The sequence below is a fragment of the Equus caballus genome, chromosome 1 (genome assembly GCF_041296265.1).
Source record: "Equus caballus isolate H_3958 breed thoroughbred chromosome 1, TB-T2T, whole genome shotgun sequence".
Lineage (NCBI taxonomy): Eukaryota > Metazoa > Chordata > Mammalia > Perissodactyla > Equidae > Equus > Equus caballus.
Window position 1 is genome coordinate 90,515,250 of NC_091684.1, and position 27,715 is coordinate 90,542,964.

Consider the following 27,715-nt stretch of genomic DNA (forward strand, 5'->3'; position numbering starts at 1 on the left):
AGTGACCCTATGAGGAAGATTCTTTCTCCTTGCTCTCATTTTACAGATGAAGATGTAGGGCCACAGAGTAGCTCAAGGTCCCCTGGCTAGTAAGCAGGAAGGCAGCATTTGAATTGAGGTAGCTTAACTCCAAAGCCCATATTATTGTCCTTTGTGTTATGTCATCTCCATGAACCTAGCAGAGCAAGAAAGGAGGATGAAGAGTGAGAAGTGTGAGAGTAAGAGAAAGAGATGAGAAAATAGATGCTCAGAGAGATTAAAGGATTTATCCATAGCCAAAATTGTGAGTGATAGACACTAGGTTGAAACAGAAATGGATGGATTCAAATAATACATTCTTCTCACATTTAAATTATTAGTTATGCTTTTGTGAAACTAAGAGCTTATTGAAGGTAAGGCAATGCCATAGGCTAGCATGAGGGCATGAGGAATCTTAGCACTGTGGGATGGTCTGGCTGTTCTCACTGTGCTGGAAAGCTTAATGCAAGGAAATAGCAAACTCAGGGTTTTAAATCCTTAGTTCAAGGCATGATTTGAGAACTAGAGAATCAAGAGTGTACATTCTCCATCTGGGCACCAATTTGGTAGTTACTTTCATGGATGTATGATTCATCCATATTTAGAAATATTAGATGCAATTAACTTTATGTATGTTTCTTATAGGGATTACATAAGACTAAGTTAGATGCTAAGGGAATTATTATAATTAAGATTTGTCTAAATATTTAAAGTACTTAACATAGTTTGATAGACACACCACTGTAAGTACGTAATGTAAATCTGGAGTTTGTTACAACTAAAAATTCAGAAGACGAGGAGTGTGAGTTTCTCAGCTCCCTCCACCACGTTTACGCCATCTCACATCTCTAATATTCTCAGTAATTCCTCAAAGTTTCCGGTCCACTATTGGGACTTTCTGTGTTTTCTACCATTGTTATATTTAATTAAAAAAAAAAAACCCTACATTCCATCATTATTAAGACGAACCTTTAAAAGATGGGGAGATGGATGAGCTCCATCTGCCGTCTTATACTAGAGGCATCATAAGTGCTTTTTGCTGGTGTCATCAAGAAGGTAAACTTCCCTAGAATACAATTATTTTATCAATAAAATCCCAGGGCTGCTGAAAATGTGAATCAGTGAGATACGTCATTTAACAGCATATCCAATTTTTTATATCAGTTTGGATTCTTATTTTATTATGGGTTATAATCAATTGCTATTTTTCAGTTTTTTCAGATTGTCCCAGATCTGGCTCAACCTTCAAGTTGCGTCTATGCACTTTTGGTATGTCCCCATCATTTTCTGACACCTTTCTTACTCTCTGTCACCTTAAGGTGTTCCAGGCTTCTCTGGTACAGTGCCTGCCCCGGATCTGGAATCAGAATGGGACAGAAGTTTTGGGCGCTAAGTGTGCTTATAGGTATTGGGGTGCCATTGCTTCTAGGCCCTCCCAGTGAATGGAACTAGGCATACCTCCATGATTCCATACAGATGTAAATATATAATTGAATAAAGAAATCACTGGAGTAGGGAAAGCTCTTTGTTCAGTAGATTTTCAAGTAAATGTAGAAGCAAAGGAAAATCACTATTTGGCAAACACCACAAAGATAATCCTTTCAAGCCAGAATCATCAATGGAGGCTAAAATTAATGGGCAAAAGTATGATGACAAACAGGATACTTACGCAGTCTCAAAGTATCTCCCCAGAAGACATTTATGACTCACAAAGAGAAAAGTAATGTATTTACAGTGAAGGAAGCTGGCAGATACACAGCTTAACCATGTGGTCAAAGTGACCATTCCTGGGGGTGAGACAGTCACAGTGACATTGTGTGCTCCTTCATGATGCACTGAGAAGTGTACCCATGACTTTCGTAGTGTGGCTGCCCATAATCTGAATCTACTCATGAGGAAATGTTAAGCAAATCCAAAATGAGAAATATTATCCAAAATAACTGGCCAGTGTCTTGAAAAGTGTCAAGATCATGACAGACAAAAGAAAGAATGAAAGACTATCCCAGAATAGAGGTGACTAAGGGAACATGATAGCTAAACGCTTGTGTGATCCTGAATTGGAAGCTGGATTAGAAAAATCTCATAGGACAATTGGTGAAATCTGAATAAATTCTGTAGATTAGATTACAGTATTGAATCAATCTCAACTTCCTGATTTTGAGAATTATCCTGTGATCAAGGGAAATATTAACATTTGAGGAATCTGGGTGAAAGCTATACCAAAAGTTCTTTTACTATTTTGGCAACTTTTTTCTAAATCTGAAATCACTTTAAATGAAAAGCTAAAATTTAGAAACGTTTTAGAAAGCATATCCAGAAATAGCTATGCAAGAGGAACCAAATGCCTGGTAAGGAAGCGTGGTTGGCTGCGTGGTTGACGGCGGCTCTGGCAGAGACCCAGGAGATCAGCTCAGAGCCTCGAGCTGTCATCACTGACCTTTATCCCTACTCCTCCCTACAGGTTCTGTGTGTCAGCAGGTAAAGGCCAACCACTGCATGATTGCAGCAGAATCTGGAAGCTAGACCTTCCAGAAGACCAGGTAAGGAAGATTTTTACACATCCTAAGGGGACCTAGGAGGTATTTACATCAGAAAAGAAAGCACTTTTTTGTTTGAAATGTATTTTTTAAAGTTCTATACTCAAAAATTTTTAATACCATCTTCAGTGACCCAAAAACCACTCATGACGTTACATATTTTGTGGTTCTATTGAAATGCGCGATCAATGTAGCTATTTTGATGAACTCTCAATTGCTTATATTCGTCTTTTGCAACTTAACTGCTCTGGTCTGAACTCTTGGGCATATCTGGAATAAGGGAGTTTTAGGAATCTGCATAGGTTAGATTCACATTATGAAGAATAAGCACTTTTTCAGCGTGAGAATGGTGTTCTGAGTTCAAGCACTTGTAACAAAATGTAAAATTAGTGAAATGACGATATATTTATCAAATCCCTGGGTGGATTTTAATGATCCATACTCTACCAAAGACATCTAGCACAGAGCTAGACTCATATTAGGTTCTCAAATAGATTTTTAATGATTTATTATTTGTTTACCTTCAAAGTCCATTTGTTTTGGAGTATTTGCCTATACACTGACTTTTAACTTGGGGGGGTTTACACCTGCCTTGGTTTATGGTGTCCCTTTTGGAACAAACATCTATAGGAGTCATTGCCAATAGGAGTCAGGCTTCTTTGAACACTAGCTTATTTTAAAATCTGAGTCCAACAGTCTTGTTTTCTCCTTTCGATAGTGTTCAGTTACAACAATCTCCATGGAGGGACTGGACTGTGGTGAGGTCCTGCTTCTTCTGCCTCTCCTTGAACTCTTCTGGATGGGGCTAGAGTTCCAGACATTCCCTCTTTCTCCAGTATGTCTAAACATACTGAGACTATCGTTTTTTACCTTGTGAAAAACGGGCCCTCTGCCATGCTGAGTATACCGAACAAGGTCTGCAAGCCAACTGTTAATCTGTAGAATATACACAGGATGTTTAAGATATTTTTGTATATTATAAACCATGGAGCTGATATACCATGTGTATTTACTCACGCATATGTACACTATGCATGCAATTCTGGATGTTTATATGCATACCACTAGGAATAAAGTAGTTGAAGCTTGCATGGATGAAGTTGACACATCACTGAAGTCATAGTTTCTTAGTTAACAATATGAGTAGTAAAATCTCTAACACTCACAAAAACTCCAGTTGGAACAAATGTGTGTAACGCATTTAAGTGATTGATAGATTTTAAATGTTGGAGATTGGCACTATGGAATAATGGAAGGAATACTGGACTTGAATTTAAAATATACAAATTCCAATCCTACTTCTACCGCTTTCTAAAGAGTCATCTAACTTTCTCAAGTCTCAGTTTTCTTTATTTATAAAATGAGGTAAATATGCCTGTCTTCCAAGTTGGGGTGGTTTAAGTAGAAAATGAATGTAGCCACTGTTTGTAAATATTAAGTTGCTTTATTCAGGCATTCTTTAAGTATGTATTGAGTGTCTCCGAATTAAATGCTGTGGCACAGCTGTGAATAAGTCAGAAACTGTCCTACCCTGAAGGACTTAACTTCTGGTGGAAGACAGACATTGATCAACAAGCCTTCACCAGGAGACATAACCTGGCCTGGCCCAGGGAGTCAGAGAAAGCTTCCTTGGGTTGGTGCATGCTGAGCTGAGTAGGAATTAGAGGTGGAAGAGGGAGGAGGGAGGAGAGCATTCCAGGCAGAGGAAGCAGCGTTTGCAAGGGCCCAGTGCCCCCATGGCAATGGCAGCTATAACAGATTTATCCCAAATGCCATGGAAACCACTGAGTGCTGTTGTTTCGGTAGACTTTATTTTTTGGAGCAATTTTAGGTTCACAGCAAATCTAAGTGCAAAGTACAGAGAGTTGCCATATACCCCTCCACAACACAGCCTCCCCCACTACTGATATCCTCTGCCAGAGTGGTACCTTTGTTACCACTGATAAACCTGTATTGATGCATCATCATTACCCAGAGTTCATAGTTTATGTTAGGGTTCAGTCTTGGTGTTGTACATTCTATGAGTTTGATAAATGTATGACGTTTCTGTTATTATAGTCTCATACAGAATAGTTTCACTGCCCTGGGAGTGGTTTTAATAAGGGGAAAAACATGCTAAAAATAGCATTTTAACAAGATCTTTCTTATGGCCGTGTGGAGAATGGATTGAAGATGGCCAAGAGTCAATGGAGGAAGTTGATCTAAAGCAAAGAAACAGTTGGAATATGTGTTTACAACTTTGGGGGTCGATAGAGATGAGAAGAAATCAAGACAAGTGAGGGAGAGTATGCCAGGAACAGAATCTGGCATGGGATGGCAGGAAGGGAGGCACAGCTGGAAGGCAAGCAGGAGTTCCCAGACAGAGTTAGACCTGACTCTAACCAGAAGCGTCATGAGTGCTATCTCTCAGAAAGTTCAAAAAGAGCTCACAGTTCACATAACTTCTTTTAGTGAGTAGCCTGTACATCCACACACTGGAACATTCATGAGTCCATCCTTCCTATCACGACTTGTTCAATAATATCACTGTTTCTCATAAGCAGGTCCTCGTATGTTTACCTTTTAAGAAGACAAAACATTTGGAAAGCTCTCCAGCTTTTTGGGGGCTTGACTTCTCCACCTCACCTCCCAGGTCAAGAAAACTGGCCTCAAGAGTGTTCTTCTTTGTGCTTTGGCCTTCACAGAAAGCAAAGAGGAGTGGCCAAGTCCTGTGTGAAGGAAGAGGGTCTCATTTAACCGAGGAGGGAAAAAGAGGACACAGTCCCAAGACTGGACTCATTTCCATCTCAAATTTCAGATTTTGTAAGAAAACCGCTAAGTTGGGCTGATATGTGTATGACAACAAATGCAAAGCTTTTGAATAATCGAAAGAATTACCAAAATTATACACCTGCTGAAGGTGTCTATTCATTTCCAGTAAAAACACACTAAATTATTAAATTTACAAAATTTGGATTTCGGGAGGATTGTCTTTTTGACAAGCACATATCGACTGCCTACAAATGTAAACCAGACAAACTCTTTCTTCAATCTGCCCCTTATGAGCTTTCCTAAACTTGAACAAATGCCCAAGGGATCCCTTTTCCTTCCTTCCTTCTTTCCTTTCTTCCTTCCTCATTCTCTCTATTTCTTTCTCTCTTTCCATCATTTTATATTTTCTTATTTTTTCCAAGCATATAGAGTTTCAATACTTTTTTCCTACTTGAAAATATTTTAACTTCTATTTTCTCCTCCAAAATATTTCAAAAATGGCCTACATGAGATTGTGTAGAGAGGCCAAGAGGTGAGGCGTAAAAATCTTGAGGGAGTTCTTTAGAGGAATAAAATTTCTCAGTTTCCCTGACATTATTTCTTCTCTCTCCATTGCCCCACTTCAGCACTCAAAGATCTTTAATCCCTCATTTTTCTTCCCCAGTAGAAATTTGGAAAGGAAGTGGGGGAGTTTTAAAAAAGAAGACCTATAAAGGAAGGACAAAATATTTTAAAACACTTGCTTTAATAGCAAAATGCACAAAACACTGACTACTAGTAGTTTCGGGGACCCAGCTGCTTAGTTCAAACGCTGCCTCCTCCAGTTCTCAACTGTGTGATCTCAGGTACAACATTTTTAAATTCTCTGTGCCTCAGTTTATTCAAGATGCTCCAAACAGGTATTTTTGCCTCCTCTGGTTATCGTGAAGATTAAATGGGGGTAGTGCCAGTCACATTGTAAATAGAACCTCATCATCACTGCTGGAGGAGAGGAAACTGGCTGACCACTTAAGTGAACTGGCTAAGGTAGCAAAGGACAGAGTCAGGTCAAGGAGCTGTGTCCTCTCTCTCCAAATCCTGTGATCTCCTGCATAAGTGGAATCCTCTTTGAGAGAGAAGCTTGGATTCAGGATTCTGCATACGTTTGTAACTCACTTTGACACAGATACACATTTCTACTTCTCTGCTTTGGACCAACCTTTCCTTATCACATTTTACTTTTTTGCTTCCAAAATTGAGATGCATTTTCTACCAAAGTTCTACTCAATTAAAAACATCACACAGCACATTTCCCTGGTGAGGAGTAATTTATTCAATTCATAGAGTCAGAGAAATACGTGGTTGAAATCTTTGAATGGCTCTGTGAGCAGAGAGTGACCACTCGTTAGACGAGCAGACACATCATTTGTAACTCCTTCTTAATAACTCATTCATTAACCACTGGTTCTAGCAATCTGAAAGAATTATTGTTTAGTTTGCATCTTAGAAACAGCATTCAAAGAAAAGAAGAAACCATGGTAATGTGCCAATGACTATAAACATAATGAGACTCTGGACCGCCCCTATGTAATCACCTAAAGTACACGTACTAGAGTGAAGTGTAACAAGATGCTCCATCAGCTTTCAAAGGAACAATTGGTAGAATCCACTTAACCTCATGTTTATCTTGTCTTGACAATATTGAGCCATTAATCTTCTCAGTGTCGAGGCATCGTCATCACCGGACCCAAGTAGATGGATATCTATGCCAATAAATGTAGGGTACAGGTGGGGAAGAAAAACCTTGGCTGCAGGAAGCACAGCATCGCCTGATGAAAGCACAGGAAAGCAGAGTAAAAGCGGTGAGTAGAAAAGGAGAAATATGGAGCCCCGATCTCGTGAGGGCTCCCCACCTCATAAGCTTTGGTTCTTGCTTCCTTTCCAAAGCTACAACACCATGAGAAGAACCTGTGCTACACTAACCATGGGCGGACTAAACAAGGTTTATAGCAAATCAGGGGCACACAAAAAAAGTGAGTCAATATTTTTGGAGGAAAATTTGATGCAGGATATTTAAAAAATCAACAACCTCAAAGTCATCAAACAGTCAGATTTGTGTTCAATTTCTTACACTGTATTCTAATTACAATTGACGGGGCAAGGTGGTGTGCCACCTTATTTTCTAAGTGTAGAACCTATGGAGGCTTAATATGGCCTTAGAGGAGAATGAAAAGAATGCCAGAATGAACAGAGTGGCAGAGTAAATGATGGCCAAGGTTTGGGTGAATACTTAGAGTATGATTGCTCCAAAAGGATACTTAAGGCACTGAGCATGCTCTGTTACTATGGCATCGCATCTAAAGGGAAGATCCCCATCAGATAACACTCTGGGCAATATTATGAGTTGGATCCTCTAAAGACTTGACATCTAGACAAAATCATCTCATCTTCCCTTCAAGGTCCCAAGAATCTGCTCTCTTACCCACATGTGTAGGTAGGTAGCCTGTGCCTCCCTTTCCCTGCCTCCACCCAAAGGAGTGAGTATATTTTGGGGCAGACGGCCTAAAGCAGTGGACTCCCAACGTTTCTGATTATGCAACTCTACTAATAAAACACACTTGAGCATGTGCTCCCTATGTAATATTACAAATAGAAACAAATATATTACAATGTGCATGTTTGTTCAAAAATGGAACATGGAGCAGAATGGGAAAAGATGAGGTGAACCCTTTGGACTCCCCTGCCTTCTGGGTTATGTTCTCTAGCTTGAGGCAGAGACTGTGGAGGCCATACGTTTTGGGGCAGCCACTGAGCCAGGCCTGGGCTCTGCCAGAGCTCCCACTATGCTGGGCGAGGCTATCTGGAGCCTGGTACCCACCCTCTGGGGTCGGAGGGACAGCAGAGAACACTGGGAATGGGGGCAGGGGGCTGCCAGGGCCCTGCACAGAGCAAGGCCCAAGGCGGGTGATGAATGCGTCAAGGGTGATGCATTTAACTGGGTCTGAGGTCATAACAGATAATGGGGTCTCGGCAGAAAGTTACACAAATTTTGGAAAAATAAACCACAAAACCAAAGGAAATATTTGCAAACTGCTCTCTTTCTATCAGGAGTGCTCCTGACAAGCATTGCCTTTCTCGCTGCTAATTTGTCACCTCCACCTTGTGTGTGGATGTGAGCTCCTGTGTGCGTGCTTTCTTTTGTTTTCAAAAACATCAGCATCCTACTGACAAAGACATCACCGAATACTCTCCAAATTTGGAACACTTGTCTTTCCTAAACGAAAAATGTCTAATTTATTTTTATACTTCACAACTCCAATTTATTGGCCCTGAGATTACTTACGAACCTCTAAAAAGTATAAGTTATTTTCATAGTCATTCTCCCATCTCATTACAAAATAGTACAGTGATTCTCTTTCCTAAGATAGTATCTATAGGGCTGTTGACAAAGATTCTTTCCTTAAACAACCTCTAGCCAGGCTCCTCTGAGCCCTCTTCTCAATCAGGCCTTCAACCCTGGCCTATAAAGACTTGAACAAAATGCTAACATAGTTTCTAGCAGCTCAAGCCCACATCCCTGGGATGACCCTACCTCCCTTATTGTGTCTGCCTGAGAAAGCTCAAGGCTGCCAAAAGAATTGACTATTTGTTCCAGCCAATAGCTGATGACAGGACCCTGCCTTCCAGCCTCTGTGGAATGGTAGGAGATTAACTTGACAAATGCCAGTTAGTAAACCCAGTGGTTTTCAGATAGATCCAATCCCCTCCTTCCAGTTTTTTGTTACTTTTCCCTTTCCTGACTCTTCTGGGCCCCTGCTCCTCCCCACCCCTATTCCCTCATTTTCCCTTTAGAATGCCCAGTCACCTCTGTATAAATTGAAGTTGAGTTCAGTCCCCGATAACAACAGTATATGGCCGATTATAATCTGTCCTTGCCACTTTAACTAGTGTCCAGCTTTAATTATCTTTAACACTATTTATGCCAAAAAAAGATTAACTGCAGTAAATCACAACATAGAAAAAAATAGATAAACACAGATGTTACCACCATCAATTCTGCTGCCATGTGGACCTTCCAGGGAAAATAATTGCCTGATACAGACTGCATCAAGACACAAATGTCAATCCACATATTAATATCAGTAAAGCTTAATTTCCTTCTTATTTTCAGTAGACTACAAAATAAATGTAGATGGACCTTCTAGTGTTTTCCTTCTATGCTCCAGTGCACCATCTTGCCCATCCCCCAGTGCACACACCATCCTTTCAGGCCCACTGATCTGAAGAGCTAACTTCTGTTCAGGGAAGCTGAATTAAAATTCATGCCCCACAGTGCACACCCCATAGAAATGGATTCCATACAGGGTGATTCACACCCTACCCCAGTTAGCCCCCTAGCCCAGAAATGCCAGGCTCTTTCACAGGCATGGCATCATTGGTACAGATGGTATTCCCATCTGACAAACAGGGCTTTCTTGGACCCACTGGCACCATGCCCAGTAGATGAAAAATGCAAGCAGGACAGAGTCAAGCCACTCTTGTCTTCTTAAAATAAGCAATTCATTTTTTTAGGGAGCAAGAGCTATTTTTAATAGCATTAGTTACTTGGCAGCTGTTCCCAAAATGGTTTCCACAATTCTAAGAAGCTATGATTCATCCTTTGGCCTGGCAAGGTCCCGGGTACATGGAAATTCCAGCGGGAGTTATAAATGTCACTTTTCATGCTCGGAGCTCAGAAAGTCCTCTGTGAGGCCAAGAGCGAGAGTCCGCAAATTCCATGACAATGGGAAACAAGAGCCAGTATTCAATTGGTTGTTGGTCAAACACTCTTGTGTTGTGCAGTGTCCTGTTGGAATCACAGACCTTAGTGATGGAAGCCACTGAGGTCTTTGAGTCTGTTCCCTGTGGTCTGGATAGAGTCATTTTCTCTTGGGTTGTTTTCTGGCAGAAACTTGTTTTCACATTTGCTTGTATTAATTTTTTCTTTCTTTTATTTTTATTATGTATGTACTTTAGAAAATAAAGTATTGTAAACTTGTTTTGGTTTTTGAATGTTTTAACTATTTTTATTTGCTTTTCATATTTACTATGAAAAATTTTAAATAATACAAATAGAAAATAGAAAGTAAAAGTCCCCTGACCAACACCACCTTCCACACTCACATATTTTAGAGTTAATCACTGCTTTGATTTGTCTTATTCTCTTTTTATGTTAGTTTATTATGCCATATTTAAGACAGATGAGGTAACCACTACTACCCTTTTGTTAGATTTGCTTCCAGAATTTTCCAAGCATGTACATGCATTCACATATATTTACATATTTATTATATTTATTTCTGCTTTTCTGTTTTTAATGGGATTATCCTGTGTATACTGATCTGCACTTTCTATTTTGCACATTTAACTTTGCATTGCTTTGCACATTGGCACAAGTGCCCATCTAATGATTGCACAGTATTTGTTTTATGGAAGCACCATAATTTATTGAATTGCCTCATATTAATGGAAATTCTGGTTGTTCCAGGTTTTTCCTTTGACAGTGTGGCACAGTAAACATCTTCACACTTGGCAATCTTAGCAAATTGGGCAATCTTTAGCCATGGGATCATTAATATGTGAATTGTAAATTGACTAAACATCACTCAAATGCATTTGGAGAAAATTTCACCTTAACAGTGCTACCAATCATCCTCCCTGTCAGCACTGAAAATTATGTTTAATGTACTTTTAATTTTTTTAAATTGTGGTTAAATACACATAACATGAAATTTACCTTCTTAATCTATTTTAAATGTACACACAGTTCAGTGGCATTAAGTACATTCACATTGTTGTGCAACCATCACCACCAGCCATGCACAGAACTCTTTTCATGTTGCAAAGCTCAACTGTAACTATTAGACACTCACTCCCCATCCCCTCTCCTCACCAGCCCTGGCAACCACCATTCCACTTTCTGTCTATGAATCTGACTCCTCTAGGTACCCCACATGAGTGCAATCATACAGCATTTGTCCTTTTGTCACTGGCTTATCATAATGTCCTCAAGGTTCATCCATGTTGTAGCACGTGTCAGAATTTCTTTTCTTTTTAAGGCTGACTAATATTCCATTGTATGGATATGCCACATTCGTTTAAGCATTCATCCATTGATGGACCCTTGTTTGTTTTAATGCTCACTTATTTGCTAATTTTCTCATACTTCAACAGTCTTTAAAATGGAGAAATTTGAGAAAAACATACACAATGTAATCGCACGTCTATAGTCCTCCTGCCTCCCCTTAGAGATGAGGAGGCGCCCAAGCTCAGCCCTTTTCCCTCACAAGTAACTTTGGAAGACTCCTTTGCACAGGAGGTGCTGGCACCACCCTCCTCATTGACCCAGAGGACTCTGCCTCCATCCCAGGCCCATGTGGCAGGCACAGCCCCTGTCACCCCATAAGAAAAACACATCGGGGGCATTGCTAATACTCAAGAAGAGGTCATTGAACAGTGTGATAATTCTGGTATTATATTTTTGTGCATTTCTCTTTTTTTTTTATGAAACTTTGTGGAGAAATTTAAGAAGGTAGTCAAAGTATGTGCAGTTAAATTTTGAGCCCATTGCCTGTCTTTGGAGGGACGCTGGGGCTTAAGCTTCTATATGGCTTTGTCTGGTTAGATTTGGGGAGCTCATTTTGTCAGAATTCCTGTGGGATTTTGTCTGAATAACTTGTATTGATTTTTTTTTTTTAAATAAAACTTTCCTTCCCAGACAGAACACAGAATCTTGATTCCTTCTTGCCTACTGCCTCCCAAACGCCCAACTCCACCTCATGGTCAGACTCATAAATGGTGAAAGTGAGATGGAAAACAAATTACAAATGTATTCCAGCTGCTGCGTGAGGGAACCCAATAAATCTAATTTTTAAATAAAGCACAGAAAATTATTTTTTAGATACAACAGAAATAGAGCTCTATTTACACTATTTTTACTGCCCGTACAGCTCAAGCATTTCTACAGATGCTGCCCCATAACTCTTGCTAACAGCATCCTGACAGAGATAAGGTCCATTAGGCTGAGAGAACAATCGAGGCTTTGAGCAACACCTGGCATAGAGCAGGCAGGCACTAGATAACTATTTGCTGAAGAAAAAGAGGAAATGCATCACAAGTCATATTACAAACCACAGAAGTTATTTATTCTGCCACTCTATGAGAATCTCCATGTTTAAAGCCACATTCCTGCACATGCACTTTGCCAAAACAGAACACTTCGAAGTAGTTACACTGTTTAATTAAAACCAATTTATAAAGGATGCTTCTAGAAAAGAGCCTCCCAGCACATTATAAACATTACTTCATGCAGTTTACATACTGCTTTCTTCAGAAACGTATCTAGCGCCAAAAACGGTATACAATTACACCCTATTTCCTCACAGAGGGCTTCCTGTTCTTTCTAAAGTTTTTTTTCAGTTACCATTTTAATCCTTTATTAAAAAGTTTTCTTAGAAAACACAATGGCCCTTCTTTCAGGGAAATGAACAAAGTTTGACTTCATTTTTTAAAAAAGAATACAGGAAAGGAATTTAAGAGCTTCCTGGATGAAATTAGAAGTACTTATCTAGATACATGGATAGAAAAGAAATCTAGCACTTATGAAGAAATTTCAAGGTCCATGAGTGTTCTGAACTTGGCCAACTTGAGTTAGGCAGAGAGCAGACAACGTTAGTAGATGTGAGCAAACACCACGAGTAAAATAGGCATCAACAGACACCGCCTGTCCCTCGGCTGGGTCTGCACACAGTTGCACATACACATGCCCTCTATGACTTCCATACAGGGCACGATTTTACAAAGAAGTCCCAGAGACACTGGCCCCTGCAACACGGAGCAGAGGCAGGAGCGGGAAACAGGCAGGAGGCAGGGAACAGGGATTCTGTGGAATGACTCCTGCAAGCCAAGTGCTGAAAACAGAAGAACTTGGAGGGTGATCCATTTAGTAGACAGCCCATCCAGCTGATTTTTGATGGCAGCTGACTCTTCACCAAAGCAATGGAATGACAGAGAAACCAGAATGGTGCTGCCAGCTTCTATACCCATTTCATGCTGCCCCCATTTTAAAGCAATTAACATTCTCCCAAGTAAACAGAGGCAATTATGAAAAGTTGACTCATAGGTTTATTTTTCTGTACATCACAGATAGATCATCAAGGCATCATTTAAGACAAAAAGGAGAAATTAAATGAAGTTAAACAGGCTGTCTTCTTTTATCTCTATAATGACAATTTGAGGCGAACCATAATCCACAAAGAAAACTAATATCCTACTGAAGAGGTGGGGCAGAGGGCTGTGAGTGGACAGCAATGTCAACTGTAGAGGTCAAGCATTGCGCGTAGAATGGTCTTGTCTCACCTTATGCGTCCTTCGCCGTCATAGTTTTAACTTTCGACTCCGTCTCCAGTTCTTCCAATGTGAGGACTTCAGCTGTGTCTTAGCAAGGAGGAAGAGATGTTCGTTTTCTTAAACCCTTCAGCATCCTGTGCATGCTCCGGCATCCTTAGATGTGGGTTTTGCCTCCCTTTTTTCATCGTTAGATTTTGCTTAGGATTACGCTCACCAGGAGATGGAGGAACATGAGAACTAAACAAAAGGGCTTCTTCCTTCCAGGCCAGCACAAGGAAGAACAAACATGGTGGCACTTCTGTGCAGCCAGTGATCAAATCATAATGATTAGACACCACTCTCAATGGCAATAGCTGAAAATTGCAGGTTTAGGAGGCAAGAGCCCACAGAAGAGGGAGAGAGGTGGGCCTGGAAACGCGGCATGGCAACCCCAGCCACAGTAATTACAGTTAAGTTCCTCGGAGGGAGACTGACGAATCTAAGTTGCTGGCATGGCAAGTCATTGGCCTGCCTCCCCATCCTCCTCTTTCTCCCAAGATAATAGAAAATGATTTCACTCAGCATCAGTAATACAGCGCAGCTTGCAGGGCCTCCTGCATTCCTTGCAGATGTTTCCCGGCCAAAGGGAGTTGGTTTGGTCGAAGAGGAGGAACAAAGGCTCCGCTATGGTGGGCCTTTGGGCCTTTCAGAACTTGACCTCCAGAGAGCTCACCTCCCGCTGCACGACAGCAGCCTGCAGGTCCTCCTGCGGCGACTGACCTTGTGGGGTAATGTGACCCCAAGTCCCTGAAACTGGCTCCGTGTGGATGCTCAGGCGCCAAGCGAGAATAACAGAGACCTTCTTAATGGTGATTATTTTTTCTTAAGTTTTTCTTTCGGGATTTTATTCGCATCTCAGAAGAATATTTTATTAACTATGTCTTTTGTTTTTTGTACTCTGATGATTTGACACCTGGGGCCTTGTTGACCCTGGAGAGACTGTCTCTCCCAGGGTTAGTCAATTCCTGGAGATAGTAAATAACTGGCTTGAGAGCAAGCCTTTCGAATACAAACCGCCAATCCACAGTCTACACTCCAATACCCTCCTCTATGGGGCTCTCACTTAGGGCCACTATTCCTCTGCCCCAATCACTCAGGGCCAGGTACCAGACAACTAGCCCTTACACTCAGAGTCTACTGAAATTATTCAAACCAGCCAATCCTGAGCCTGCTGGCCCTGCCTCGCCAGTTCCTTCCCCCAGAAACCACAATAAAGGCTCTTGCCTGTGTTCCACTGGCCCCCTCTGCCTCCTGACTGACCCTGGTGCTTCCCCGTGCGGCCCCGTATGGCATGACATGCTCCTTCCTCTTGGAAGCTGTGAGTAGCAAACTATCTTCAAGGGCAATCATCTCCTGATCTGTTGGGCTTACCGTACCTCATATTTTTTATTGATACACTATATTTTGGAATAAAAATCAGCCGAAGTGGGAACCTGAGGACCACTGCAGTGCTTTGCAGAGCTGAGTCTAGTCGCAGTGTGCCTTAGGTTTAAAATCTGGGCCTCTGGATGGTCAATACTTGGAGAAGGAAATGAGGGCCAACAGTCAGGGCCCAGCACCCAAAAGGGGCCCCACGTCTGCCAGTCTGCACATCAGGGTCCAGCCCTGGGGCGGATGATCTGTCCCTGTTGCAGGGCCCATGTTTGATTCATGGCGCCCAGCCTTCTCTTGATGGCCCTGGGCTCCAAAGCAAAATATTCCAAAGAATTTTTATTATTATTAATAAAAAGTCTTTTAATTATTATTTTCAAGTTTAGGTATATGTATTTGCAGTTTGGTTTATTATTGCTGCTTCGGGTGTTTTTAAGGCAGGTTGGGCTGCCTGTGGTGTTGGCCATGGCTTCCTTAGTTTGATCTTCAGATTTACAAAACCCGTCTGTAGCGGTTGTCTTCTTTCCTTTACTCTTTCTTTACTCTCTTTATAAGACCCTTTTAATTTTGAAAACTTGAAAAATTTTAGAAAAGTGATGAAGTCTTCAAATAAGCATGTGTGCCTACTTCCCAGATTAGCAATAACAACAGCTCATTATTTGTCACATTTGTCTTTTTTTTAAAATAAAAGAAATGAAATGTGCACAAGTTAAACTGCAGATTCCTTTGTCTCCCAGTCCCAGATCAGTCGCCTCCCTTCCTCCTAAAACCAGCTATTGTTATCAATTTGAATATGTTTTTCTAGTCTACTTTCTATAACTTTATATTGCGCACACGTGAATCCCTGAACGAGATAAGCATTGTGCTTTAAACTTCTGTCAGCAATATTCTGTTTGATTTTTAAAGATCGATCTGTCTATATCAGCTCTCTCAGTAGTTTTTGGGTGATTGTATTATATTCTGTCATATGAACGGCCACATTTATTTAGCAATCCTCTACCGATTCTGCAGTGAAATCCTTCTACATGTCTCTCAGGCAGACATGGCAATTTCTTTTGGTGTATTCATAGAAGTTGAGTTTGCTGGGTCTGAAATTATGCACATTTTAAATTTACATGGATGCTGTCAAATTTCTCCCCAAAGGGGTTGTGCTGGTCATTTCTTTCTCCATGAAATTGCTGCAAGGTAAATGTCTATTTGAAGCAGGACGTTAGCCTCCAAAGGTTTTACAAAAGTAAGAGAGGAAAGCAGATGAGTGGGGCTGGCCCCATGGCTTAGTGGGTAGGTTTGGTGTGCTCTGCTTCAGCAGCCCCGGTTTGGTTCCCGGGTGTGGACCCACACCACTCATCAGCAGCCGTGCTCTAGTGGCCCACACACAAAACAGAGCAAGATGGGCACAGATGCTAGCTCAGGGCCAATCTTCCCTGAGTAAAAAATAAAAATAGAAAAAAGAAAAAGAAAAGCAGATAAGTTTGTTAAACTCCAAAGGTTTATTAAATAATGACACAAAACATAAGTTATTATTACCACCTTTTGTTACATAAACTTATGTCAAGATACAGTGCCCCGTATGGTTTGAAGTTCTACAAATGCTTGATGCTGTACATGCAATTGGCTGCAACACTTATTCACAGCTGTGTCACTAACATTTGGTTTTCCATCCTTTCCGCTTTAGGGAAAAATCCTTACTTTTCCGTTCTCTACGTCACATATGGCATTTGCAGGTCCCAGTTCTTGCAACTAAACACAACTCTTTAGAGATTTGCTTCTGGGGCTTCTGTCAACACCTCATCCACAGTTTTAGCCCGTGGCCACATGGGAATTTGAGATGTTGTGGCTTTGTGAGCTCTCACTGCATAGCATGTTTCACTCCTCATCCTTGGCCTTAAATTGCCGTTTGAGATTTTCTAGTTTATTCTTATCCTCGTGGTTAAGGCAAATTTGAAGGGTAAATATCTTCAGGTTCCTTTTTTATAAAATTTATATTAATCCCTAAGATTCCTCCTTTGCAATCAGATAAAAACATTTAAGGGGACTTTTGCCTGTTGGTCATTCACTTACCACTCAATGAAATAAAAAGACAGGGCAATTAGAAAATAATAAATATACATGGCTTATTTTTTGACTTAAACATTTTAAAGTTCTAATGTCTCTCATATAATTTTCCTGACTCTTAAATTGGATTTTTCCCGTTGTAGTGGAAGATTTCAAAATTCATTTGAAATAAACGAAATACACACATTTTGAAAATAATTTTTCATCTTTTACTTAAATTTTATTAACATATAATTTATCCCAATTTTAAGTTTAATTTGTACTTTTTATTCATTAAATGATCCATGAGGTGCTCAGAAAAAAGAAAGCCCAAGAAAAAATTAATATATTTGAGATCCCTCGAGTGCTTACAACTTATTATATAGGCCATCCACTGAGCATTCTAACATGTAAACTTTGCACAGCAGGCTCAAATGTGTGTTGAAAAATGCTGTGGGTTTTGTATACCACGGCCAAGAAAGGGCACTCCCAAAACAGTAGTGTGTATTGGTTATCTTAGCTCCTGGCCACTCAAGGAAAGAGGTGTAATATTAGGAATGAATCAGACAATGACTTTTTTTGGTATATATGTCTACATCAATCAGATCCAACCAGAGAGTTTATATTAAAAAGCAAAACCTTCATAACAAGGACTAGATTTTGATAACTCTGATCTCTAGATCACTGTCTCTCTTTTTACTACTTTTTAAAAAATATCTTTACCAGTGGGGTGACCAACTTTCTTGGTTTGCTTGGGACTGAAGAGGTTCCCAGGACACAGGATTTCCAGTTTTAAAACTGTTAAAGCTCCAGACAAACTAGAATGAGTTGGTTATTCTATTTATACGATTACAAATACCATTAGAAAGTTTGCTGCCAAGATCAGAGAAAGCTCAACCAGAAGAGAATGGAAGAGAGTAGCTGGTGATGGGAATCTCATGGGGACACTCAGCTGATGAGTGACGTCAGAAGTCTGGTTGTAAGGTCCAAAGCAAGATCAGAAAGATTGGGGCATGATTCATCAAGATGAAGAGGGAATGAGAGTCAAGATCAGACATGAGCCAAGTGTACCCAAGATGTCAGCAAGAGTCCTAGTAGTCAAAGATAGCATTAGACACTTCCACATCAATGTTTCTCTTTTGCTTTTACTTCTTTCCTTCTTCCCTTACCAACAGACATGCTCTCAAACAGCCTGAAAGTTTAAGCCAAGTGGGCTGATGTAGCAAAAGAAGTTCACTGGGAAATTATACACTAGAGCTAGGTTGATATGGTACATTCTACTGATTCATTCTTGGAAATTGAGAACTTATTTCTTGTTTGAGACTCAAATGTGTAAAACACTTAAAAGTGGAGCACCTCAGATGGGCATAGGGTGGCTTGAAATTCCTCCAATTTCTCCTTTCTCCACATGAACTTCTTCCAACCTCCTTGGGACTCAGTTTGGAAACCACTGATGAGGTCCATCTCATTCACTTCCCAGACAAGGAAACAGTCAGAGAGAGGTCTCTGGGATGTCCTTCAGGCTACCCAGATGTTGAAAGGAAGAACTGAAATGAAGCCCTGTGGCTCTGTGTTCATTGCTAACTAGCCATCATTTCTTGAGTTTTTCATATTCTTCCATATCCCAACAACTATCATAAGCTGTCTTCTTGTTGCTTAAATTCTTTTATTCTCCTGGTTTTACTTGTGATTATATATTATTTTGCAGAGAAAAGGTTAGAATTTCCGACATTACAGAAATAAAAAGGATTTAAGTAAATACTATGAACAGCTATAAGCTACTAAATTAGATGACGTAGATGAAGTGGACAAATTCCTTGAAACACACACTGACTCAAGAAAAAATATAAAATCTAAACAGACCAATAGCAAATAAAGAGATTGAATCAGTTAAAAACAACAGCAACAACAGCAAAAAACCTCCCAACAAAGACAAGTTCAGGACCAGACGGCTTCACTGGTGAATTCTACCAAATATTTAAAGAATTAACACCGATCCTTCTCAAACTCTTCCAGAAAAAAGAAGTCAAGGGAGCACTTGCTGGCTCATTCTATGAGGCCAACAAAAACCTGATACCAAAGCCAGATAAATATATCACAAAAAAAGAAAATTACAGACCAATATCCTTTATGAACATAGAGGTAAAATTTCCCAACACAGTACTAGCAAACTGAATGCAAGAGCATATTAAAAGGATCATTCACCATGACCAAGTGGGGTTTATCCCAGGAAAGCAAGAGTGGTTCAACATAAGAAACCAATGAATGTAATATATCACATTAATAGGATGAAGGGGAAAAAAGCATAGGATCATCTCAATTGATGCAGAAAAAAACATTTGATAAATCTAATACTTTATCATCATAAAAACACTTAGGAAACTAGGAATAGAAGGGAACTTTCTCAACATGATAAAGGACATTTATGAAAAACCTTCAGCTAACCTCATGCCCGATGGTTAAAGACTGAAACCTTTCACCCTAAGATCGGGAACAAGACAAGTTCTAACCAGAGCAATTAGACAAGAAAAAATAAATAAAAAGCATCCAAATTGGAAAGGAAGAAGTAAAACTATCTCTATTTAGGGAGGACAAGATCCTATACATAAAATTCTCAAAAAGAATCCACAAAGAAGCTGCTGGAGCCAGTGAATGAATTCTGCAAAGCTTCAGGGCAAAACATCAACACACAAAAATCAGCTGTTCCTGTATACATACAATGAACAATCTGAAAAGGAAATTAAGAAAAAAATTCTATTTACAATAACATTAAAAAGAATAAAATACCTAGGAGGTAAAAGACATATACTGAAAACTACAAAATATTATTGAAATTTAAGAAGACCTGAATAAATGGAAATACATCTTGTATCCACGGAAGACTTAATATTTTTAAGATATTGATATTACTCAAAGACAGAGTCAATGCAATAATACCAAAGTTCCAGCTGCATTGTTCACAGAAATGGAAAAGATAATCCTCAAATTTATATGGAATTGCAATGGGAGTGGAATAGTGCAAACCATTTTGAAAAAGAGTAACAAAGCTGTAGGACTTAATTTCCTAGTTCCCAAACTTTTCACAAAGCTACAGTAACCAAAACAACGTAGTAATGCCATAAGGATAGACATATAGACCAACGAAATAGAGTTGAGAGTCCAGAAATAAACCCATGCTTCTATGACCATTTGATTTTCAACAAGTGTGCCAAAACCATTGAATGGGGAAGGAATAGTCTCCAACAAAAGGTGCTTGGAGAAGTGCTTATCCAGCTGCAAGAGTGTGAATTTGAGTTTCTGCCTTAGACCGTATACAAATGTTAACTCAAAATGGGTTAATGACCTAAATATCAGAGCTAAAACTGTAAAACTCTTCGGGGAAAACATAGAGTTAAGTCTTCATGACCTTGGATTTGGCAATGGATTCTTAAGTATGGCACCCAAAGCACAAGCTACAAAAGAAAAACTAGATAAATTGGACTGCAGCAAAATAAAAATCTTTTGTAATATCAAGAAAGTGAAAAAACAACCTACAGAATGGGAGAGAATATTTGAAAATCAAATAGCGATGACGATTTAATATCCAGAATATCTAAAGAACTCCTACAACTCAGTAGCAAAAAGATAACCAATTAAAAAGTTAGCAAAGGACTCAAGTAGACATTTCTCTAAGGAAGATATACAAATGGCCAATAAGTACACAAAAAAATGCTCAACATCATTAGTTGGATGTGCAACTCAAAACCACAACGAGGCACCACTTCACACCAATTAGAATGGCTATAATAACAAACAATCAAATAAACAGATAGAAATTAACAAGTGTTGGCAAGGATGTGGAGAAATTGGAACGCTCATGTATCGCTGATGGGAATGTGAAATAGTTCAGCTGCTGTGGAAAACAGTTTGGTGTTTCCTCAAAAAGTTAAACATAGAATTACCATACGACTCCATTATTTCTCGCCTAGGTATGTACCCAAAGAACTGAAAACTGGCCTTCAAACAAGTCCACGTGCACACATGTTCATAGCAGCACTATTCACAATGGCCAAAAGTGGAAATAGCCCAAATGCCCATCAAGGGATGAATCAAGGAATTGTGGTAGATACATACAATGGAATACTGTTTGCCCATAAAAAGGAATGAAGTACCCATACATGCTACAACTTGGATGAACATTATGCTAAGTTAAAGAAGCCAGGCACAAATTTTATGATCATACGTATGGTATGATTATTTGATTTCACTTACTTGTAAAATGTCCAGGATAGATAAATCACCAGTGTAGGTTGGTGGTTCCCAGAGGGTAGAAGAAGGAGGGAATGGGGAGAAACTGCTCATTGGTCACCTTTTACTTTGAGTGATGGAACCGTTTTGGAATTAGATAGAGGTGGTGGTTGCACAACTTTGTGAATGTATGCAATTCCACAGAATTGTTCACCTTGAAGTGGTTAACTTTATGTTACATAAATTTTACCTCAATAAATTATTTTTTTAAAAAAACAAAAATATTTTCACTCTTCTTGATACCCCATTTTAAAATCAGCTGCACTTTTGTTTCTGAACAAATCTATTTAAAAAATCAATAATTTCACGTTTAGCTGGTTAATGTGAACAGATTGGTGCTTCCTCAAAAAGTTAAAAATAGCATTATCTTATGACTCCACTATTCCACTCCTGCATATATACTCCCCCAAATTGAAAACGGGTACTCAAACAAATACATGTGTTTGTGCCTCACTATCTATTTCATCAGTGAAGACATTATCTGGTTATTTGGGGAATATATTTTCCTGATGTTATTTGGGATCCTAGTCTATAATTTTGATTAACCAGATAACCCTGATAGTAGCTAAATCTTGCCGTTAATCAAATATTTCCATTTGTGATGGGTTTTGCTGATGCTTAGAGTGATTTCACAGTGTTACTTACACGCAGGAGCCCCATCATGTCTTCTATTTATTTCATAATCTGTTAGGTCTAGACCAGGCACAGAGTATCATCATCTGTGTCTCCAAATAGTTACCCAAAAGCAGGCAAATCCATTAACCACACTCTTTTTCATTTCTGGTGAAATCTTTTGTGAATTTAGCCACCATTTTCATCTTGTATGTTCTCTCTAGACTCATAAAAAGGAATGAAGTACCCATACATGCTACAACTTGGATGAACATTATGCTAAGTTAAAGAAGCCAGGCACAAATTTTATGATCATACGTATGGTATGATTATTTGATTTCACTTACTTATAAAATGTCCAGGATAGATAAATGGCATAAAAACAAATGTTTGCTACATACTAGCAACAGAGAGACGTCCTAACTTTGTTGTAACTGGGTAACACAACGCAGAATGACCTATGTGGGGAGATTTTGACATGTAAATAGATACTCTGATCTCTGGCATCTTGTCACCTCATTCTGAACCTACTCTGCTGTTTGTATTGAGTTGAGTTAATGCTGTCACCAAGCAAAGCATGAATTAGATCTTTTTAAATGTTAACTCTTTAATCTCTTTATGAAATAACTGGTCTTCTATAATTGTTCCCTATTAAATGTCATAATCAAATTCAAGATAGTGAAAAAAGGAAAAACTGACTTGGTAGCCAAGATGCTAAGCCCAAATTTTGTTGTTCGTAGACTGAAAGTATTATGTCAGAAGGCAAAAGGCTGGAATTTACTCAGAAGGTGGTGATGAAGGAAAACGCTCAGCAAATTGCCTGAGCTCACCAACTTGGATTGGAGCATCTGGGAGTAGATAACAATAAGAATAACGATCAGTTATTAAAGTCTTACTTGGTGCTGGGCCCTGGGCTAAATGATTTATTCCACATAATTACACTTTACAAAGAAAGAAATAGAAAGGTTAAATACTCTACTTTTATGTGGTAGATCCAGGATTTGAACCCAGGTCAGTCTGACTCCATGGTCTGAAAGCTTTACTGTCACTATGTTCCAGAGCATCTCAAACTGTAATGTTTCTCTTGGTCCCCAGAGAGGTCCCCTGTGAAGTGGAGTGACCATAGTTTGACTTCACGTGGGACAGACACAGTAAGACGTCCCTGCTCTCAAAGAACTCACAGGCAAGTGTCCAAGGCATGAGTCAACATGAAGACCACTCTGAGATACAGAAGCTGAGACAAAGGAAAGAGTAGTTGTTGATTCAACCAGGAAAAAAGGAGGGACTCCCAGAGAAGATCCACACTGAGCTGAGTTTTGTGGGGTGTCAGACTTCACAGATGGACAAGGAGGCAATGCTCTTTGGACGCAATGGCATGGTCAAAGGAAAGGACATAGAGTTGAAGGGCTATTCAGGAAACTATAGTTGTTCTGGAAAAGATCTTGTTCACATGATCCTAACTCATCCCTGTGCCCTCAATTTTGGTCTACCCTCCACTGCATCTGTGTCTGCATCTACCCACAGTCCATCCTGGGCGTAGTTTACCCATGGTCATTCATACCTACTTATGGTTTAGGAACAGGCTAGTAAAGACACAGGGCTCCCAATGTGGGGCTGGAGACACTGGGAAAATCTTTACATCCATTTTTTCTGACTAAGTCAAGATAAAAAGTATTTCCCAGCAAGAAGCTATTATCATTCTTGGAAAGTTCTCTATTTTTAAAATGTGGGCCAGATCATGCCTCTTGCTTTGGAGTTAGGTCAACTAAAATCATTCTACTTCCCAGCCCACTTTATTTTTAAAATCTCTGTCTGTATTGAATTTGAACTTGAGCAGAATCTGTTTCCGAGCTTATCTTGTCACAGTTGGCAATGCTCTGGTGCCCTCTCTCTTTATGTTGGTTAGCTTATAGGGTTTACCGGCGGGTTTAAAAGCTAACTTCTGGGCCTTTTCATCTTTGCACATTCTTGTAACAGAACTCAGGGCAAAAAATGGATAAAAAAAAGCCCTGAAGAGGAAAAAAAAGATGAACAGGATACTCATCTCAATATGCTTAGCCTGATATCAAATAAATATATATTTTGGGGGGAAAGAATTACACTATAAACAGAAGCATCTCAACCATTGTGCGAAGCTCTTCCAACATAATTACATCACACTGCGGCTGATGGCTGGTTGTTGATCCAAATATTTGGCGGACAGGGTGATACCCTCCTGGGATATTACAGCCCATCCACAGCTTCCTGCCTCATTACGATTTACAAGCTTTATATCGACAATTAGGATTAGTAGAGAAACCAAAGCTTTCACCGGTATAAACAGTCTCAGACTTTGTAAGTTAAATTCGCAATTAAGGATGTCTCAAACGTGTAGCCTATGTGGTTTCAAGATTTCTTTCTTAACGTAACCGAAACCAAATTCAACCTGAAAAAGAAATGCCAGGAAAAACTTAGAAGGATCTTCCGTGACAGTAAATGTCAATCATCAACTCATGTGCTCACAAGTTTGTTAACAATTAAAGGTCCTTTCCTTCCAGTCTGCCTGGAAGAAGAAAGAGTTCAAGTTTAAACCGTGGAGGTCTACATCAAAGAGTTAAGACAGGAAGAGGGCCAGCCTCTTAGCTTTTTCCTCCTGGAAGTGAAGCCCATTTTGTCTATTCACCTTCTAGAGTCTCTGGGGTACTTACTACCTTCTGTATGGTCTGCTGGGCTAAATGTCCCTCTAGAAACTCAAAAAGGAAGCAAGTCATGCCTTAAGTGCTCCCAGCTTCTCCTCTGCCTCCATAATAATCACCCGTTTTGGCCTGACTTCCTAGCCAAACAGTTGAGTTTATTTAGTTGATCATTTTCACCTCTTTATTGACAACTGAACTTATCTGAAGTGTTTCTCCTGGGTAAAATTTCTTGTACTGAGTCAATGAAAGGCATGGGGCAGAATCTCAGCCCCTTCCGAAGCCCCACAACCCAAATCATTAGGTCACCCTGAGTGTTAGCGCTTATTTCCCCCCCCCTTCATAAACACAGACACAGCATAGTGTGGAGTTGATGACAGTGTCTTTCCTTTCTCACCCCCCTGCTGGGTTTCTGGCTCTTTATTCACAGTGCTGTGCTGTAGGCGGGAGTGATTCACAGCTGGGAGCTGAGGTTACAAATTGCTCAGATGGCCAAGAGGTGGAAGGGCAGGGTAGTGCCTATGTAGGGTTCCCAGATGTCCCACATCCCATTGCACTCCTCCTGCTCCACTCCTCTGGGGTCTTTTGCCAACACTAGACTCCATGGTGAGTGCCACATCCCAGAGTCAGCATTCACTGCAGATGAGTGACCACACTGACCCACTGCTCAGAGGCACAGTTGTGAGATGAGCAGCTGGCGGGTGATGGTGAAGAGTATTGGCATTCTCTCCTTAGGATGGGAGGGGGTATGGTATCGATGCCTAAGAGAAGAGACACAGCGGTGCGCCTGACTCAAGCTAAGTTAATGGTGTTGGGCAATGGTGAGTCTTATTCAGTCCTGGGGCCAAGTGACTTCTTTAATTGCATTTCATGCTGCCAGCCCTGAACTGTGGGCATAATTCTTTCAGCTCATGTGGGGTCCAGATGTATACGGCCAAAGGGAATTATTTTTTTCTAGAGACTTCGGGTGGATAGAAAAATCACTTCAGATTCCAGTGTGTTATTTATATGTATTCTGAGCACTTCATGATAATGTGACAGGTGTCCTGGGAATTGGGCACAGAGTTTGTAAAGGAGTTGAGTTGATTCAAGTCAGTGAAGAAAAAAAAGCGACTGAAAAGAATTCTGACGGCTTCACAGAGGGTAGACAAAGAGAAGTAGGAAAGAACTGAGGGCTGAGTTGGTAAGATCCTTGGTTTGGCCAGCTGTTTATATGAGCAACTCACTGGGAAGACGAGAAAAAAAACGTTTTGATTGACTGGAGAGAACTTAGTCTGTAAGCACGATCATCAGTCATCTTCTCCCCACTGTGGACAATGGCAACAGCAGTAACATAAGAGTTCTAGCAATCAACATTTTCTCGGAACTCCCACCTTCAAGGAGTCTTTTCTCCCTTGTTTCCGTAGGTTTTCTTATGCATTATCTCATTTAACATCTCAGTCATCCATTCCCACTCCAGGGTTCAGAAAGATCTTTGGGCTCGTAGAAAAGGCACAGGAGGCAAGAGCTGAGAATCAGACAGATCTTGGCCCAGATCTGCACTTTGTCACTTGCTACCTGTGTGATTTAGGGCAAATTACTTATTCCTGACTCTCCTCAGTCTTCTCATCTGTGAAATGGGGGAAAACAATATGCATTCCATATTTTTGTTGAAGGCTTAAAAGAGACACACATTAGCACTCAGAAAATGGAAGCTATTAGTTTCTAACCCCATTTTACGCTTGAGGAAGTTTATCTAATGTCACTTACAACTCTGTACGCCAAACTGAAATTGCTTATTGAGATCTGTTGTCCCCAAGCCTGCAAATTAAAGCAAAATGTGTTCAAAGAAACATTGCCGTATAATAGAATGCACAATGGCATGGAGAAAGAGACCTTGGTTTGTCCTAGCTCTTAGAAGTTTTTAGAGAATTAATTGAGATAATTCTCATAAAGTACTTAACACGGTGTCTAAAATAGTCGCGTGTTGCTTAGCAATAGGGATGCATTCTGAGAAATGTGCCATTAAGCAATGTTGTCATTGTGTGAACATCATAGAGTGCACTTACACAAACCTAGATGGTATAGCCTACTACACACCTAGTCTATATGGTACTAATCTTATGGGACTACCATCATATATGCGGTCTGATGTTGACTGAACCATTGCTATGTAGCATGTGACTGTACATCAAACATATCATCTCTAAGTGTTTTTTACTTCTTGTTCCATATTCTGTTGGATAGAAATTGTGTTGGCTCTACCATCTAGATATATTCATATGTGTGTGTATATATATATATATATATATATACAGATATATTCATATGTATTGATGGGGTTCAGGGCAGGCCTCCCCAAAATATGCCAAAGTGGCATATTGATTATTTTAAATTAAAGTTACTTGAGAAACAGCCAGTATAAGAAGAACACTCTGACCCTCCTCTCTGTCCCCCTGAAAGCAGAAAATAACTCTCCCATGAGAAAGGTATCCTCTCCACCAAGATGTAGAGAGACCTCCTTATTAGCAGAGATAGGGAATTCAGGGCCAGAAAGGCTGTGTAAACTAACCTTGCTTAGTTTCCCCACTAATTAGTACCCAAGCCTAAATTTCTTTGTCTCATCAGCTCTTCACAAACTTATTATTTCTTTGGCTAAAAGGTATAAGAGCTGCCTGCTTTGGTCACTTCTTGGAGACTCATATTTCTATGATCTCCCATATGTATGAAAATAAATCTGTTTTTCTCCTGTTAATCTGTTTTGTACCAATTAAATTATTAGACCAATGAAAAGAACAAAGAGGGGTAGGGGAAATTTAACCCTCCTCAAGAATTTATATATTTATATATATTTGTATGTGTATATATACATACACATATAAATATATACAGTAATCCCCTCTTAACCGCAGCTTTGCTTTCCATAGTTTCAGCCAACCGCAGTCTGAAAATAACACTCTGTCACAATACCTACATCGTTCACCTCATCAAGGAGGCATTGTATCATCTCACATCATCACAAGAAGAAGGGTGAGTACCGAACAGCAA